General features: G+C 40.3%; 1 long non-coding RNA gene across 1 annotated transcript; it reads right to left on the bottom strand.

Annotated features, from left to right (window-relative positions):
- Positions 1-1,206: 1,206 nt before the first annotated feature.
- Gm33404 lies at positions 1,207-14,178 on the bottom strand. The gene is made up of 3 exons (XR_373681.2): positions 13,765-14,178; positions 2,798-2,939; positions 1,207-2,160 (listed from the first exon to the last, which is right to left on the bottom strand). It is a non-coding gene; the product is annotated as a predicted gene, 33404 (long non-coding RNA).
- Positions 14,179-16,280: the final 2,102 nt, after the last annotated feature.

Genomic DNA, 16,280 nt, shown 5'->3' with positions numbered 1-16,280 from the left:
CTGCAACCCTATAGGTGGAACAACAATATGAACTAACCAGTACCCACTGGAGCTCGTGTCTCTAGCTGCATATGTGTCAGAAGATGGCCTAGGAGGCCATCATTGGAAAGAGAGGCCCATTGGTCTTGCAAACTTTATATGCCTCAGTACAAGGGAACACCAGGGCCAAGAAGTGGGAGTGGGTGGGGGAGGGTATGGGGGACTTTGGGGATAGCATTGGAAATGTAAATGAAGAAAATACTTAATAAATTTTTTAAAAAATCAGTGTAATTTTCTTGGGATTCATCCAAGTTGTGGCATGCACCAATAGTTTGATTAGGGTTTTGTAGTAAGGGTAGGTCCTGGTTTACTTACTAAAGATCTAATCGTTTCAAATATGGACTATAGGTTCTTTAAGAGATATGTGCATTCATGTGGGAGGAAGGAATGGAACAACTTCTGGGTTGAATGACAGGTGTGTTTTTAATTCTATAGGAACTCATCAAATTGTTTTCCAGAATACTCTTGCTGTTTTGCATTCTCACTAGCAGTGCACAGGTGATTCAGTTTCTTCATGTCCTTACACAACTTTGTGCTGACAACTATTTTGTGTGTGTCTATATATGTGTGTGTGTCTGAAGTTAGTGTGTGTGCATGTGTGTGTGTGAGAGAGAGAGAGCACATATATGTGCACACATACATACATGTAAAGGCTGAGGTTGATGTTTAATGTCTTCCTTTATTGTTCTTTACCTTATTTTTCTGAGACAGAGTATTTCTCTGAATCTGGAATCCACTAAGCAGTTAGAACTGCTGGCCAACAAACTACAGGGATCTTTCTGCCATTGCTTCCCCAGCACTGGGATTGGGGGACCCACTGTTGGGCATCTGTTGGGCATAGCTTTTTATGTGGGTGCTGGGGATCTATCACACATCCCTATGGTTACATCACAAGGAGTTTACTGACTAAGCCATCTCTCTTTAAAGTCATCCAACAACCATGTATTAATAACACCTTGTGATTTTAATTGTTATTTTCCCAATGATTAATGGCATGGAACTTCTTTTTATGTGTGTATTTGTCATCCATGTATGCTTTTCAGTCAAATGTCTAGTCATACATATATATATATATATATATATATATATATATATATATATATTTAATTTTTGTGATTATAATTAATTATAACATTTCTCCCTTCCATTTCCCTCCACACCATCACAGATACTCCTCTCCCTCAAATTCATGGTCTTTTTAAGTACTTGTTATTGCATGCATATATGTATTTGTATATGCACATATATACTTCTAAATATAGCTTGTTGAGTTTGTATGCTACTTGTAGGTGTGTTTTCAGGACTGACTATTTGGCATAGGAAAACCAATTGGTCTGCTTGACCATGGGGAAGACCGCCTCTCTGGCTCTCAACTTTTCTTAGTTGCCTATAATTTGTGTGTGTGTGTAGGACTGAGACCTTATGGGCTCCACCCCCCCCCCCCCACCGGTTTGTCATGCTCATTGGTATCATCTTTGTTCAGTTCACGTTTGAACAGACATGTTGATGAGACCTTGTGGGTGAAGCATCCGATGTTATTAGGAGTCACAATCTCACAGCAAATTCCCTGATCCTCTGGCTCTTTGTAGTCTTTCTGCCCCTCTTCTGCGATGCTCCCTGAGGCTTAAGTTCAGGAGTGTTTTGTAGATGTATCCACTAGAACTGAGCGCCACAACTCGGCATTATGATTAGCTGCTGTTTTTCTGTAGTAACACACACACACACACACACACACACACACACACACACACACACACACACAAACACACATTTACACATTTTCTAGTTAAATTGCTTGTTCTGGAGGTAAGAATTTTTTTTTCTAAAATTTGTGGGCTCCTTATGTATTCTAGATATGGATCCTTTGTCAGATGTGGGATTTCTAGTACCCTTTCATTTAGTGACTGGCATCTTTGAATTTAAACAAGGTACATGGTTATTTAACCAGAGCCTACTTTTCTGTGGTTACGTGGCCAGTTTCAGGTCAATGACAAGAGAGTGGACATGACACAGACGAAGTCATAAAGTACATATAAGGCTGCTTGCTCTGATGCCTATCTGTTTCCTCTCCTGGGACACGAACTTCAGCAGCCCAGCTTCAACCATGCAGATGTGGACAACCTATAGGGTGAGGACAAGCTGTTAAGAGACAAATAGCAAACACTTGTGGGTCTCATGACTTCTTTGGAAAAATTTCAGCCCTGCCATTTTAGTATAGTAGCAGACATGGGCAATGTACTAAAAAATAAGGTTGGGTATATGAACATAAAGCTGGTTATCTAGGCAGTCTGTTCAGGGAGTATAGTTTGCTGACCCTTAGAGCAAAGGCACAGACTGTCAGGGTCTGGATTCCAGAAGGTTCTTCACTGTAGCACTCCATCCTCATTCACGGGGCCCATGCTGTACTGACTGTACAAAGAGTCATCTACACAAGCTCCTTTCCACACAGAGCTTGAAGTGGAACAACAGGAAGATCCCAGAACAGAGAAACAGGCCTGCAGCCAAGTTATAACGACAACATTGTGAGAGTGGGCAAGGGTGATTGTGAAGAGGGAACCCACATGGGGCTTCAGTGTTACTACATCTCAGAAGGTACAGAGAAGCCCATGGAATGCTATATTTCAATTTTAGAGATGAAAGGAAATAACCAAGTCTCTGAAAACTTATTTAACTTTCTCAGGGGCATAGCTAAATTTGAACTTTGAAAAGTATCCACTCCAAGAATAGATTTATTCACGGTTCTCATTCAGAGACTGACCTGCATGTCTTCTCTCTGGAGCACAGCCAGACGGTTCCTTCCTCGCTGCCAGGTAGCTCTCATCAGCCCAGTTCAAGCTCAATAGGCACTTATTAAGCCACTTCTGTCTGTCTGCTTAGAAGCCGAACCGGGACCAGGGATGCTGGAGGGATGAGGGAAATGAACTGACCTTTAAAAGGAACAAAGCTTTTGATGACACAGCGCAGAATTCTTTCTACTCTCCTGTGTTTCGTGGTAGCCAATCAGAAAACACTATTCTATTCTTCTGTGCTCTAGGAGAAAGCCTGTCTCCATCCTTTTTCATGACGCCCATGAGATTTGTGGAGAGGCTCATTTATTTACCTGCCGCTGTAGAACTTTCTATCCTGTTCCCCCCTCCCCACCCGCCTGTCTTGGCAAAAATGAACATTCTCTCTGTTGGAACATCCTAAAAAGATCCATCTTCTTTGTTCTCTCCTGTTTTCTGTCTTTGGCATATTCCATGCTGACTCAAGCAGGATTACCTTTCACTTAAAAAAAAATTAAAATAGCAATAATGACATTAATAATTATTAATGTGATTAATAAGGTTTAGTGTATACATTTTATAAATATATATTTATGTAAATAGACAAATAAAAATAAAATATAATGACATTAACTTGCTCTCCTTTCCTTTTTCCAATTCCTCCCATGTGATTCTGCTTGCTTCATCTCAAAACCATGGCCTCTCTTCCTTTAGTTATTATTGTTACATATCTACGCATAGGTATTATGCCTAAACATATGAATACAACCTGCTCAGTCTGCTAGGTGTTATTTGTGTGTGTATGACTTCAGGACTGACCACTTGGCAATGTATAGCCAATCAGGAGGTCTCACCTTTGAGTCCTCATGCCCTCCATGTAGGTAGCATGAGTGCTCAGAGTGATGTGTGGTCCCTTCCTCACTTGAGTATCATGGAGGCAACAGTGGGCCCAGTTCCTGGTCTTGTACTCTGCCTGGGCTCCTATCTGTTGGTAGCATAGTGATCATTTGATTTTATTCCTTTTTTGAGTATGCATTTGACATCTGGTACTGGCTTCCCTTCATTTTGTGGCCTGACAAATCAATCTCCTCAGCAAGTAGATTAATAATGTAAATGTAATAGATGTAATATAACCAGATATTTTCCTTGTTGGATGAAAGGTGACAAATAAGCTGATCTATTAGTCTTTTCAGGTTATATGTATGTACAGTTTAAAGTCAAAACAGTTCAGAATTCGTGCCTACTATGAAAAGAATATACAGAGGGTCAGGAATTTGAACACAGGTGTATAGCAATGGGGGATGGGGAGCTATGGGTAGCCACCAGCAAGTCCCAGATGCCAGGAAAGCAAGAAGCTCCCAGGACCCAACAGGGATGATATTTCCTGAAATGCCAAACAAAGGGGAGGGAGAACCTGTAGAGTCCATATCCAGAGGTAAGGCAAGGCCTCAGGTTGGGGAATGGGGCCATCTACTCATCTCCAAAAATTTTAACCCAGAGTTGCTCCTGTCTAAAGGAAATATGGGGACAAAGTGTGGAACAGAGATTGAAGGAAAGGCCATCCAGAGACTGCCCCACCTGGAGATCCATCCCATATACAGACACCAAACCCAGACACTATTGCAGATGCCAAGAAGTGCTTGCTGACAGGAGCCTGATATAGCTGTCTCCTGAGAAATTCTGCCAGAGCCTGACAAATACAGAGGTTGATGCTTGCAGCCAATCATTGGACTGAGCACAGGGGACCCCAATAGAGGATTTAGAGAAAGGACTGAAGGAGCTGAAGGGGTTTGAAATCACATTGGAAGAACAACACTATCAATGAACCAGATCCCCCAGAGCTCCCAGGGATGAAATCACCAACCAAAGTGTATACATGGAGGGACCCATGGCTCCAGCCGCATATGTAGCAGAGGATGGCTTGTCTGGCATCAATGGGAGGAGAGGCCCTTGGTCCTTTGAAGGTTTGATGCCCCAATGTAGGGGAATGCCAGGGTGGTGAGGTAGGAGTGGGTGGGGGAGCACTCTCATAGAAGCAGGAGGAGGGGGTGGGGTAGGGGTTCTAGGGGGGAATCTGGGAAAGGGGATAATATTTGAAATGCAAATAAATAAAATATCCAATAAAAAAAAAGAATTTGTAGCCAGGCGTGGTGGCACATGCCTTTAATCCTAGCACTTGGGAGGCAGAGGCAGGTGGATCTCTGAGTTTGAGGCCAGCCTGGTCTACAGAGTGAGTTCCAGGACAGCTAGGACTACACAGAGAAACCCTGTCTCATAAGAAAAAAAAATTGTGCCCACTAAGAAAAGAATAGATCTTTCATGTAAAGTTTAGAGTTTTATATTTTGTATAAAATATAATATTTTGTGCTAGACTTTTGGATAACAGTTTTAAATCTTTGTGTGTGTGTGTGTGTGTGTGTGTGTGTGTGTGTGTGTGTGTGTGTGTATGTGTGTGCTTACTGTCTATATTTCGGGGAGACCTTTACCTCTTATTGTTTTAGTGTGTATGTAATATTTTCCTACTTCATGTTGGTATTGCCATAATAGATTTTAAATTTTCTTGATAGATCTCTAGCCTGAATAACTTAGCCTACATAAATTAAAATTTCTAGGAATCCAAGGACTTCAACTTTAAATAGCTTCAATGAGGGGAAAATACTTCTGTGTTAGCCAACTAGAGATGTATTAAGAGTTCAAGGAGGTCTTTGGCAAATAAGACCAGTTTAAATAATTTTGGATTAATAAAAATCTAAGTTATTAACATTATACTAGAAATTTACCTTTTTACTCTACTTGCATCTGGTCTTTAAGCATCTATAGGTTTACTGTTCAGGTAACCTGGCATTATTTCTAATTAATGTTTAAGATCATTAAAAATATGTTTGTATTTAACCAAATTGAATCATTAATCTGGAAAAACATATTTCCTCGCTAGGTTTTATACTACGAGAACTTGAAGGTAATTTTGAAGACCATTGAATAACTCAAAACCTGACATTGCTGCAAGTTAAACTAATTCTGAGATATTTGTTATATATTTGCAGTACTTCTACAGAAGATAGAGTGCAGAAATATTTATTGTCGATAATAATTATAAGTTTGCCTGTCATTGACCCATTCTGCCGAGTGGTTGTATATTTTGAATGTGATAAGGAACGTGTTCATTTTTTGCCAGTTTGAAGCGCTGTGTTATTAGAGACGTTGTGGGAAGCTGGGAGCTTGGCTGATCTGCAAAATGCTGATGTGTGATAGACAATTCTCAGTTATCTGATTCCCAAATTTCTCTAAGGAATAAAGATTACTGTGGTTAAAAGTTACAATCAATATATGTGAATGAGCTTCCAGTAGGAGCAATATTGGCAGAGGGACAATGTTTTATGCAAAGTAGGCAGAGTAGGTTTTCTTTAATGAAAACAGAGAGCAGTTTTACCCTGAACTAAAATGACTAGATGCTGCCGAGTGAGGGAGCAGAGCAGGATCAAGACTAAATGAATAGAAACGTGTGAAGGTTTGGGCAATATTATAAATAAGTATCATATTATTTACTGTCAACAAAACTATGATTAGATGGGCCGGCTAAAGATTTCAGAAAGAGCTTTAATATCAAATATTAATCAGATGCAAATAAAACCTTAGTTCTCACTTTTACTAAAACAACAAAATTTTCTTGGATTATCAGTCTCTTTTTGATACAAAGTTATAAAATAATTTTCTTTACCCTCATGTAATCTGCTTAGATAGCAAATATTTTGCCTATGAACAGAATAACCAGTGGGTTATGTCAGTTTTATGATATTTCTGTTGATTTAAGCAAATATGTTTTCTCACTTAAGGAAGTGGTAAAAAATATATGCAATAACATTGTCTTCTATGCTTATTTTTTTTTAATAGTAAGATTCTGTCCCTCAGGCATCCCAAAATCCAATTTTTTTCTCTTAGGTGTTCAAATCTCCTAACAACCTTTGATTTTCATTTTTCTAAAATCAAATCATGAACTATATCTTTTGCAGCTAAAATTGTATTTGAGGTTCTTTAGGAGGCCCTGGAAAAGCACAAGAGATTTATTCTTTCTCTCTATGAAAGAGAGTTGTTAGAGAAAGATAAGGTCATTATAGGTGTTAGGCTTGATGCACTGCAGGACTGTCAAACGGATGGAGGCTTAACCTTCTTAAACCAGGTGGCTTAGGGTTTTGTTACTGTAAACAGGCACCATGACCACAGCAACTCTTCTAATGGAAAACATTTAGTTCTGGCTGGTTTACAGTTTCAGAGATTCAGTCCACTATCATCATGGTGAGAAGCATGGCACTGTGCAGGCAGACATGGTGCTGGAGAAAGAGATGAGAGTTCTACATCTTGATCCACAGGGAGCAGAAGCAGACTGTGTGTTGCTTGAGGATATAAGACCTCAAAGCCCACCCTCCATGGTAACACATTTTCTCCAACAAGGCCACACCTCCTAACAGTGCTACTCCTGATGGACCAAGCATTCAAACATATGAGTCTATGGTGGCTATTCCTATTCAAACCACTGCTCCAGGTTTGCATGGCTGACGTTAACAACCCGAATGCCTGACAATCATACACTGATTGGGAGTCCCAGGGATTTGTCAAGTCCTTGACATCTATGACACTTTTTTTTTATTAGTGTCTTGGTAGTGTTTTGATTGATTTTAAACATGCCAGTCTATATTCTGCTACTGTGATGTAACACCTGTGATTAACAACTTATAAGAAAGAAAGGTTAAATTGGCTCACAGTGTCTGAGCTTTCAGTTCATAGTGACTTGGTCCAGATACTTTGAAGCCTGTGACTGCACAGCATAGCATGGCAAGGAGGCTCACACGCTCTGTGGTGGCAGGAAGCAAAAGGAGGGAAAAGAAGGGGCTGGAGTTACATTCCTTATAAGGTCATACCTTTCAAAGACCTAACTTTCCCCATTAGATCCCTCCCCTAAAGGTTCTGCATCTCCATGTAGAAAGATAGGCAAGAGACTGAGTCTTTAACACATAAGCTTCTGGGGGCTAGTTTAGGATTTAAACTTTAGATTCAAAGTAGGTTAAAACAGCAATAGTGTACACGACAATTTCAGATATTTAAAAAAAATATTATTTGCTGCAGTTTTTTTCTTTTTAAATTTCATTTATGTGTTCATATGCTCCTTCCCCTGTCCCCCGTTCTGTGTGTGTATACATGTGTGTGAGCATCTGCTTAGGCTAGAATAGGGTGTTGTATCTCCCCTGGAGCTGAAGTGACTGGTAATGGAAACCAAATTAACCAAATTCTATTTCACTGCAAGAGCAGCATGTGCCCTGAATAGCTCTAGTCCTAAGATTTGTTTCTTTGGTTTAAATCTAGCATCTTCTAGGCTTGGGATTTTTTTTTCAAGTAGTTTTTTTCAGACTATGGAATTTTATTTAACATGTTGAGTATTTAGGACCTACCCCTGGATTATTTGAATCTGATATTGAATCATTATTTCTGATACGTTTTTGGTATTTAATAACATGTTTGGTATTTTTGTGATATATTAGATATCTGATTTATTAAACTATATCAGATGTATCATACATGATATTATATATAATATCAGATATTATATATACATATGTGGTTTATAATAGACTTGGAGACATAAACTTGAAGACTTAAAATTGTTTACCCTATTTTTTAAAAAATTAAATATGACATCTATTATTCTTTGAAAATAGGGTTAATCATTATATTTATAGGCATTTTGTTTTAAAATTTTTGGAGGGTTTACATTCATTCACACCGAAAATTCTAGTCATAGTTACACTCTTTGTGAGTGTGTGCATGTTGTATATGTGTGGGTTTTCAGTGTGTGCACGTGTGCATGCCAGAGGTGAATATTGAATGTCCTTCTCTATTAATCTCTACTTATCTTTTCAGACACGGTCTCCAGTGAACCTGGTGTTCACCAGTTTCTGGACTGGGTGAGCAGCAAGCCTCCAGCATCCTATCTCTCCCTCCTAGTGGCAGTATTACAGGCACACACTGCCACGCCTGGCATTTCAACGTTGGTACTGAGAGTCTAAACTCAGGTCTCCATGCTTGCACTGCGAGCATTTTACCCATTGAGCTCTATCCCCAGTCCCTGCAGACAGTTTCTTTGTGAGCATTTTTTCATCAGATTATCCTTTTTTAAAATTATAGGCCAATGAAACATAAGAATGCTGCTGTCTTGTCTGATAGTGACTTTAATGATTCCACCCCCAGTCCCCAATGCCCGATTAAAACTGGACTTTGACCAAGTTGTCAGTATATACCAAAATTTCAATCTCTCAGTATCTGGCTACCATCCTCAACATTACCTTTCTCCTCTAATTATTGGTTTATACATGATTCTCCCTTGAGCTAAAAGCTGTCTGTCGGGATCCCTATCCAAACTCGAGGCTATCTCCTAGCTGGTCCTTCATCCTGGAATCTGCAGCAGCTTTGCAATCTGAAGCCGGACAGCTGGAGCTAAGCCGTGAAGGGTTATGTCTAAACCCTGAGGAAGTCTAGTGAGATGCTGAGATCTTACTTCAGGTAACCAAGACAGTGGATAACATTCCCCCCAAAGCCAACACCCAAGCTAAAGAGCGTTAAGAGAAAGTCAAAGAGCTCTGTCAACTTCCAGATCCTTCTCCAATACAATCCTTCACACCTGCACTCCCTGATTCATCTGTTTTGAAGATGTCTGAACTCCAGACCAACTGACCTTTGCTAACAGCCACTCTCCACAGATATTTCAGCCAGTTTTGCATAGACATCACTAACGAGAGCCTGTAGGAAATGTGTTATGGGCTTTCTCTCCCCCTCAGGAGGGTTGCCAGCTCTTCTGAGCTATCCAGGGATTAATGAGACTTCTCTTGAACAAAAATGACAATTTTGAATTTTTGCTCAGCGCGAGCTCCCTGGATGTTGCAAATATTGAAAAGTCTTCTGTATTACTTTGTGACCCAGGGTTTCCTAAACACAGAGGACTACATTGTCTTCGCGTGGTTTGTGTCCCAAGATTCAGTCACCACCATTATTCCATATGACTCCAATAAGACTCATGAATAGATATCTCCCACATTAACTCCAGTATTATATAAAATTCTAGCTTTCTGTCTGTTCTTAGTTTTTTTTTTTTTTTTTTTTTTTTTTTTTTGTGGTGGATAGGGGGTGTTCCTCGTTAAGGGGCAGCTTCCCTTTTTGCAATAACATTTCCTTAGCTTTCAGAATATGGGTTTGTCTCCTATACCTTTTATTTTTCTCATTTCTGTGGTGGAATTCCTTTCAACTTCTTTCTTCTCTGAGCGTTATTTCCTTATCATCAGAGGGTTATTACCTCCACTTCTAAGTGGTGTGAGGATTAAATAAGATAATGATGAGAAAGAGCCCGAAGACCAGTAAGTACTCCACTGACATTAGTTATCCTTCTTAGATAAAATCCTCCTAATGTAATAGGCAGTAAGTGGGAACTGGTTTAAAGAGGGAGAATCAATGAGCAAATGCCCCTCACAGAAGGGAGAGCAGTCTAGTGCGCGTGCGCAGAAGGGTGCGGGTGCACAGCTGGAGTGAAACACACAGGGCACAAAGTTCTTGTATGGAGCAGTCACTAATCTATGGGAGAAATAGCCTTTCCTCCCTCCTTCCTTTTTTTCCTTCCTTCCTTCCTCCTTCCGTCCCTCCCTCCTTCCCTTCCTTCCGAGAAGCAGATAGCTTGTCCATTTCTGTTTGTAGAAGCGGGAAGGAAGCTTGTTTCACATTAACACTCAGATTGCCTAAAAATACTTTTACCTTTATGACACAAAGGCAAAGGAATATTGCAAATGGTAGATGCTCTCTAACCTTAATATGTCTGGGTGGACGAGGACTCAGGTTCTAGACTTACTCTGTAGTTCTGCGGAAGCCCTAGTAACTGCCTGGCAGGCGAGAGTGCCAGACTGGTTGTTGTGAGAACTCAAGCCAGAAAAGCAGGAGTAGCCACAGGTGAAGAGGGAATGTTCTAATGAATCGATATGCGGTTGTCTATAATTCTCCAGGCTGTTTGTGGAGCCTGGCCAAGCCAGCTGGCAAGGACTATCCTCTGGTTACCATATAGAGATTACTGGAAAGAAGAGCTAGAGAAACTATGTACATTACATGGCCGATTACAAGTAATCAAATGAAGTCACTGCTCACTTTCTGATAATTCAATTGGGAGTTTGAAATGATGGAGCAAGCATGTGGGAAATAGTAGCTGTAGATACACAATTGCAAAGGAATCATGAAACATTGGCTCTTGGAGGGCGATCACCCACAGTGCTTTGCGTTAAGCTGTATTCAGCCCTAATAGAAAATGAGCAAAGGCTCTAAACTTCAGGAATGCAACTTTTCAGAACTTTTCAGGTACCCAACTGTGTTTGGGGACCACGGTAAAGGCACGTTTTCAGTTCTCTTAAACTCACCAGGCTGTCCCCTCAGTGAACTTTAGCGTTTTTTCACATTTTAAATTTCTTTCACACTATCATCACTTTTTAATCTAATTCTGACCCTTATCTGGGCCAAATGAGTATAGTAGATAAAGTGTCTCAGTCCCATAATACAGTCAGGGACCACCGAACTGCTGTGATTTCCTCCAATCATAAAAAAAAAAAAATTAAGTCTGTGATAGCGTTTAAAAATACATGCTATTAACTATTTTTATTCGTATGTATAAAACACACATTTACATATGGTTATGGAGATGGGAGTTAATGAAAGCAAGTGTGCTAGATCAAACCAGCTGTGTTGTGGGTTTAGTTTTCTTCCAAGGGTTGTGTCAAAACCCTGGAAGGGTTCTAAAAGCTTGGACAGAACCAAATCCTTTACAACATAGTATGGAGTTTTCTTATTTTCCCTCTTCCTCTCCCCCTCCCCCATCCCGTCTCTCTCTCTCTCTCTCTCTCTCTCTCATATATATATGCGTATATATGTATATATGTGCATATATGTGTATATATGTATATACATGTATATATATATATACACATGTGTGTGTGTTTGATCTTCATGATATATATGTTATATTGTTATATATGATATGTAATATATATTTGTTATCATATATCTAATAATTATTACTTTATAATGTAGGTATAGTAAGACCCTATTTTATTTTTTAACAAATCAATTAAACTCTTTAATAACCAAATCAAACAATATTGAAATGGTTGTGATAATAAACATAGAACTTAAAAATCTGATATTAAAAATAATCTGTAACCTCAATGCAGACTCAAAAATAGATGAGTGGGTTAAATAAATCAATTCAAAACTTGGAAGATATCTAACTATTAGAGAGCTGCAAAACCACAAAGGTCCTGGGGCCGGGGTTGGGAAATATTAAGAATGAAAAGCTTAGCAAGTTACATTAAAAAATTCAATGTAAGGTTTTTCCAGAAGACTAGACCAGACAGAAGAGGGAATTTAAGGTGAGATTGAGAAATTCATATGCAAGTAACAATAAAGAAAACTGAGGCCTTTGGAGTGTAACTAAGGAATTAAAACCTTTTCAATCAGTGAAATTATAGCAGAGAATTTGTCACATCCAGGGAAGTAATGGGCATCCAAGTACAGGAGGTATTTACATTGCCAAGTAAGCATGACCAGGACAGACTCACTCCACATCCTGCCGAGATAAAGTGCCAAGGTTACAGAGCAAAGAAAGAACACTAAAACTAGTCCTTCAGCTTTGCTGCTGAACTCTACAGGAATCAAATTAAAAAAAAATACCCACTTTATTCAAACTACCCAATAGAATAGAAAGAGAAACTACATTTAAAATAATAGCTAATGTCATAGAACAATTACAGCGGCACACTGTGAAAGCCGTTATGGGAATGTGCACTCTCATGAAGTATCTCACTACCTTTCTATTTCAGGGTAGCACTGTCTGATGAACCCGCACCCCTGGTGATGCTACTCACGTGTTTGGGGCCATAATTACGTAAACTAAGTGATACACTGAAGCAAATAGCACAATACTCTAACAGAGGGCTTGGTTACTGAAATTGCTGTTGTTTGAGAAGGTAGCATATACTTTATAGATTCCCTAGTCATTTCCCAGAAAGGATGGAGGTTATATTCGGGAATTTTACCATACTTCTCAGAGTAGTATATTGTAAAACTTCTAGTTTGAAACGTCTCCTATAAACTCAGGTATTTGAACATGTGGTTCCCAGATCTTCGCCCTGTTTGGGAAGGATGGGGAACCTTTACGAGGTAGAAGAGCCTCACCGGAAGAGTGAGTCACTGGAGGTAGACACTGTGGTTTTATAGTCTGGCCCCATGAACTGTTCCCTTTTTGCTTGCTGAGTGTGGATACAATGTAACCAGCTGTCTTCAGCTCCTGCCTCCCACCATCCCTGCCATGACAGACTGCTAACTCTTAAACTGAACATCCAAATTAATCTTTCTGCAATTTGCTTTTGTCAGGTATTTGATCATAGTAGTGATAAAAGTAACAAAATACATTTGCAAATTATTTCTGCAATTTTCTGTGTAATATATCTCTACCATATTTAACTGGGAGTAACTTAAACTACAGAATATGAAAACTTAGATAAGATCTGGGCTCTTTTGATTTCTTAGAGATACAGAAAACCTAAAAAGCCCTCAGGCTGTCTTCTCAGGCCTTAGCATCCGGGACGGGGACTCTGCTTTGCTGAAGAGCACACTGAACCTATTGGGAACTGTTAGTTAAGTCCTGGATCCATGACTCTGTGAGCTGGCTCTTAGTTGTCGAAATTGCAACTTTCTATTGACAGTGGGACTCACTTTGAACATGGAGTGCAAACATACTTCTGGTTAATCTATTCTTTTTTAAAGAAAAAAAATTAAGGTGCATTGTCTGAAATAGGATTGCCTCCTATATTTTCATGAATTTAAATGGAAATTATTTGTGGCCTTTATTACAATCCTAAAATGAGAGAATACTGCAGCTTACCATGTTCAGGGAGTAAGTGAGCTCTTCAGCAATCTCACATTTGAATCCTTGATGCTCGGTAGCCCCCAAAGCTCCAAGCTTCAAGCAGAAGGCAGCATCAGTTTTCTTCCACAGTGAATTCAGTGCTGGATACTACACAGATGGTCTTCTGTCTTTTTATTTTTTGAGGGAGCACATTTAATGTGTCCTGGCAATTGCTGTGTTGGGTACTCATCACCACTTAGGCCGAGGAAGGTTGCTGCCATGTCTCTTCACAGACTGATTAGAAAGGTCTTGGTCTTAAATATTGAATAGTCACTTCAAATTACTGGAACATTCTGAGTTCAGAAGGCCAGCGAGCTTTCCAGGTATGGAAGGGCTAATTCTAGATAGCTGGCTCTCGTGTTGCTGTGGAGGTCCCCCCCCACACTAAGGCCTACTGGGAGACAAACAGAAAGAGACAAGAAGGAAATCTGGCTCAGTAGAACTTAGCTGGCGGGTTCAAACTTCTGGCGTTTGACTCTAAACAGTTTACTTATTTATTTTTTGACATATTTGAAGACAACTCTGGGAAAAGGTTTCCTGATGACAATTATCACAATAAAGGTTAAGGCATGGCTACATTGAAACTCCTTTACAAAGTACATCTCTTTTGCAAAGCACCCGTGTCCCCTTTCATAAGCATGGGATCTATCGATGAGAGACAATGCTCAAGATAAGAGCCAAAAGAGGAAAGGTTTGTAGTAAGCCTTCCTGTGAGGCCTAGATGTACAGATAGTTAAAGATCACCAGGCTATTAGACAACATCTACTCCCAGCCTTCTGCATGAGAAACAGCTACGCATAGTCCTTCTGCTGAAGAGAAAAGCCTGCATGTTTAGCAATTCTGTTTTCTTTAGTTCCTATCTTTAATCATGGGGGCCTCCTGTCCTTCTACATGCTTGCCCTTCAATGAGAGGGCTCTCAAAGCTCTCCGCTCCACAAAGGTGTGTCACAGGACCCATCCAATGCTCCTCAGGCAAAGTCCATTCCAGCCTCCCAGGGTTGGGTTCTATGGTTTGCTTGCTTGACATGCCCTTCCTCGTGACTCTTTGGTTCCTGGGTCCAGCTCAGGTCCCATTATTTGTAGACAGTCTCTTATGAGGGCCCTACTCCACACTGGCTTTTCTCTTCTCCACATCTCTGCTATATTTCTGGAAGTAGCTAAGAGAGAGAAAAAAATTAAACTCTACTCTTCTCACTTTCCGTTCTCAGATTTGAGTGATCTAAATAGCAAAGAGAGGTCTAAACTCTTCACCATCTTTCTCCCATTGGTCCTGAGTCAGCTTTCCATCCCTGAGGCCTGTCTATGGATATCTATCAGCTAACATACTTAGCACGCTCAGAAACAATGCAAGGGTTTTCGGAGATCAACTTTCTTCTTTTCTCCCTAAGTATCAAGAACACCCTGGAGGCCCTGTTGAAAGCCCTGCCTTTAGCAGCCTCTTGGTGCCTGCAATTCTACAGACCCTTTCAGCAAAAACAGTATGTAGGAATGCCTGTCAGGTACTGAATGTGGGTAAGCACTGTCAACTTAGGGAGAGGTGTGGTCTTAAACTCATCTTCTATTGCTTTCCACGTGTGTGTGTGTGTGTGTGTGTGTGTGTGTGTGTGTGTGTGTGTTATCACATCTTGCCGATGAGGCTGCGCTTCCTTGTGAGTGTGGTGCAGACGTTCCATTTATTTGGTACCATGGGTCAGTTTCCTCTTTGATAAACTAGTGCTCAGTTTGCTATGCAATGGAGGGAGGAATGAGCTTATTTTTATATTTCTGCAACATAAACTTGGGAGTATGATTTTTCTCTTGCCTCTGAGGAGAGAACACCAGCTGATACAACACAGCCTGCCTCAGTGGAGCTCCTGTCATTGTTCTCATCGAGAGATTAGAAGAAGGTGATGGCCGAGCAGTGTGCTCCTTCAGCTTTCCCTGGAGCCTCCCCACACCAACCCTCTTCTCCATGCTTGATCCGTGGCAATGCTGCTCCCTGTGTTATCAGAGTTGATGGGAATCCCCTAAAGGAAAAAAAAACATGGCTAACACTCCTGGAGATTAAATTTTATATATTAAAAATGCTTTAGGTGCTAATAAAGTCCGAAGGGAAGCAGAGGACAATATAAGAAATTTTTGCAGCCATTTCTGAGCAGGCTGCTCTTTTTCATCACTTTTAACTTCCGCCTTCTTCTTAATGCTAGCTCATGAAGATTGACTGGGCTCCTCCTTCTCGGAGGCTCTGCTACTGTATAGTAATTTCTCTTCCATGGAGCCCCCAATAATCTGAAGGCACATAGTAAATTAAATTTCAGGAGTCAGGGGATCTTGGCACCAACAAAATCCAGACAGATGATATTTACTGTCCTAGTAAAAGGACACTGGTGTGGTCACTGTGTGTGTGGTTTCTTCTTTCCTTCCAGCCTGCTTACGTGTGGCTTGAGGAACTGAGGTAAGAGATGGCATGAGGCACTGGATTCATTATATTTTTCCTGGTCACTGTGAGCAAA

The sequence above is a fragment of the Mus musculus genome, chromosome 1 (genome assembly GCF_000001635.26).
Source record: "Mus musculus strain C57BL/6J chromosome 1, GRCm38.p6 C57BL/6J".
Classification (NCBI taxonomy): Eukaryota; Metazoa; Chordata; class Mammalia; order Rodentia; family Muridae; genus Mus; species Mus musculus.
The sequence above is the reverse complement of the archived record's forward strand: the minus strand, read 5'-3'. Positions and strand labels throughout refer to the sequence as shown.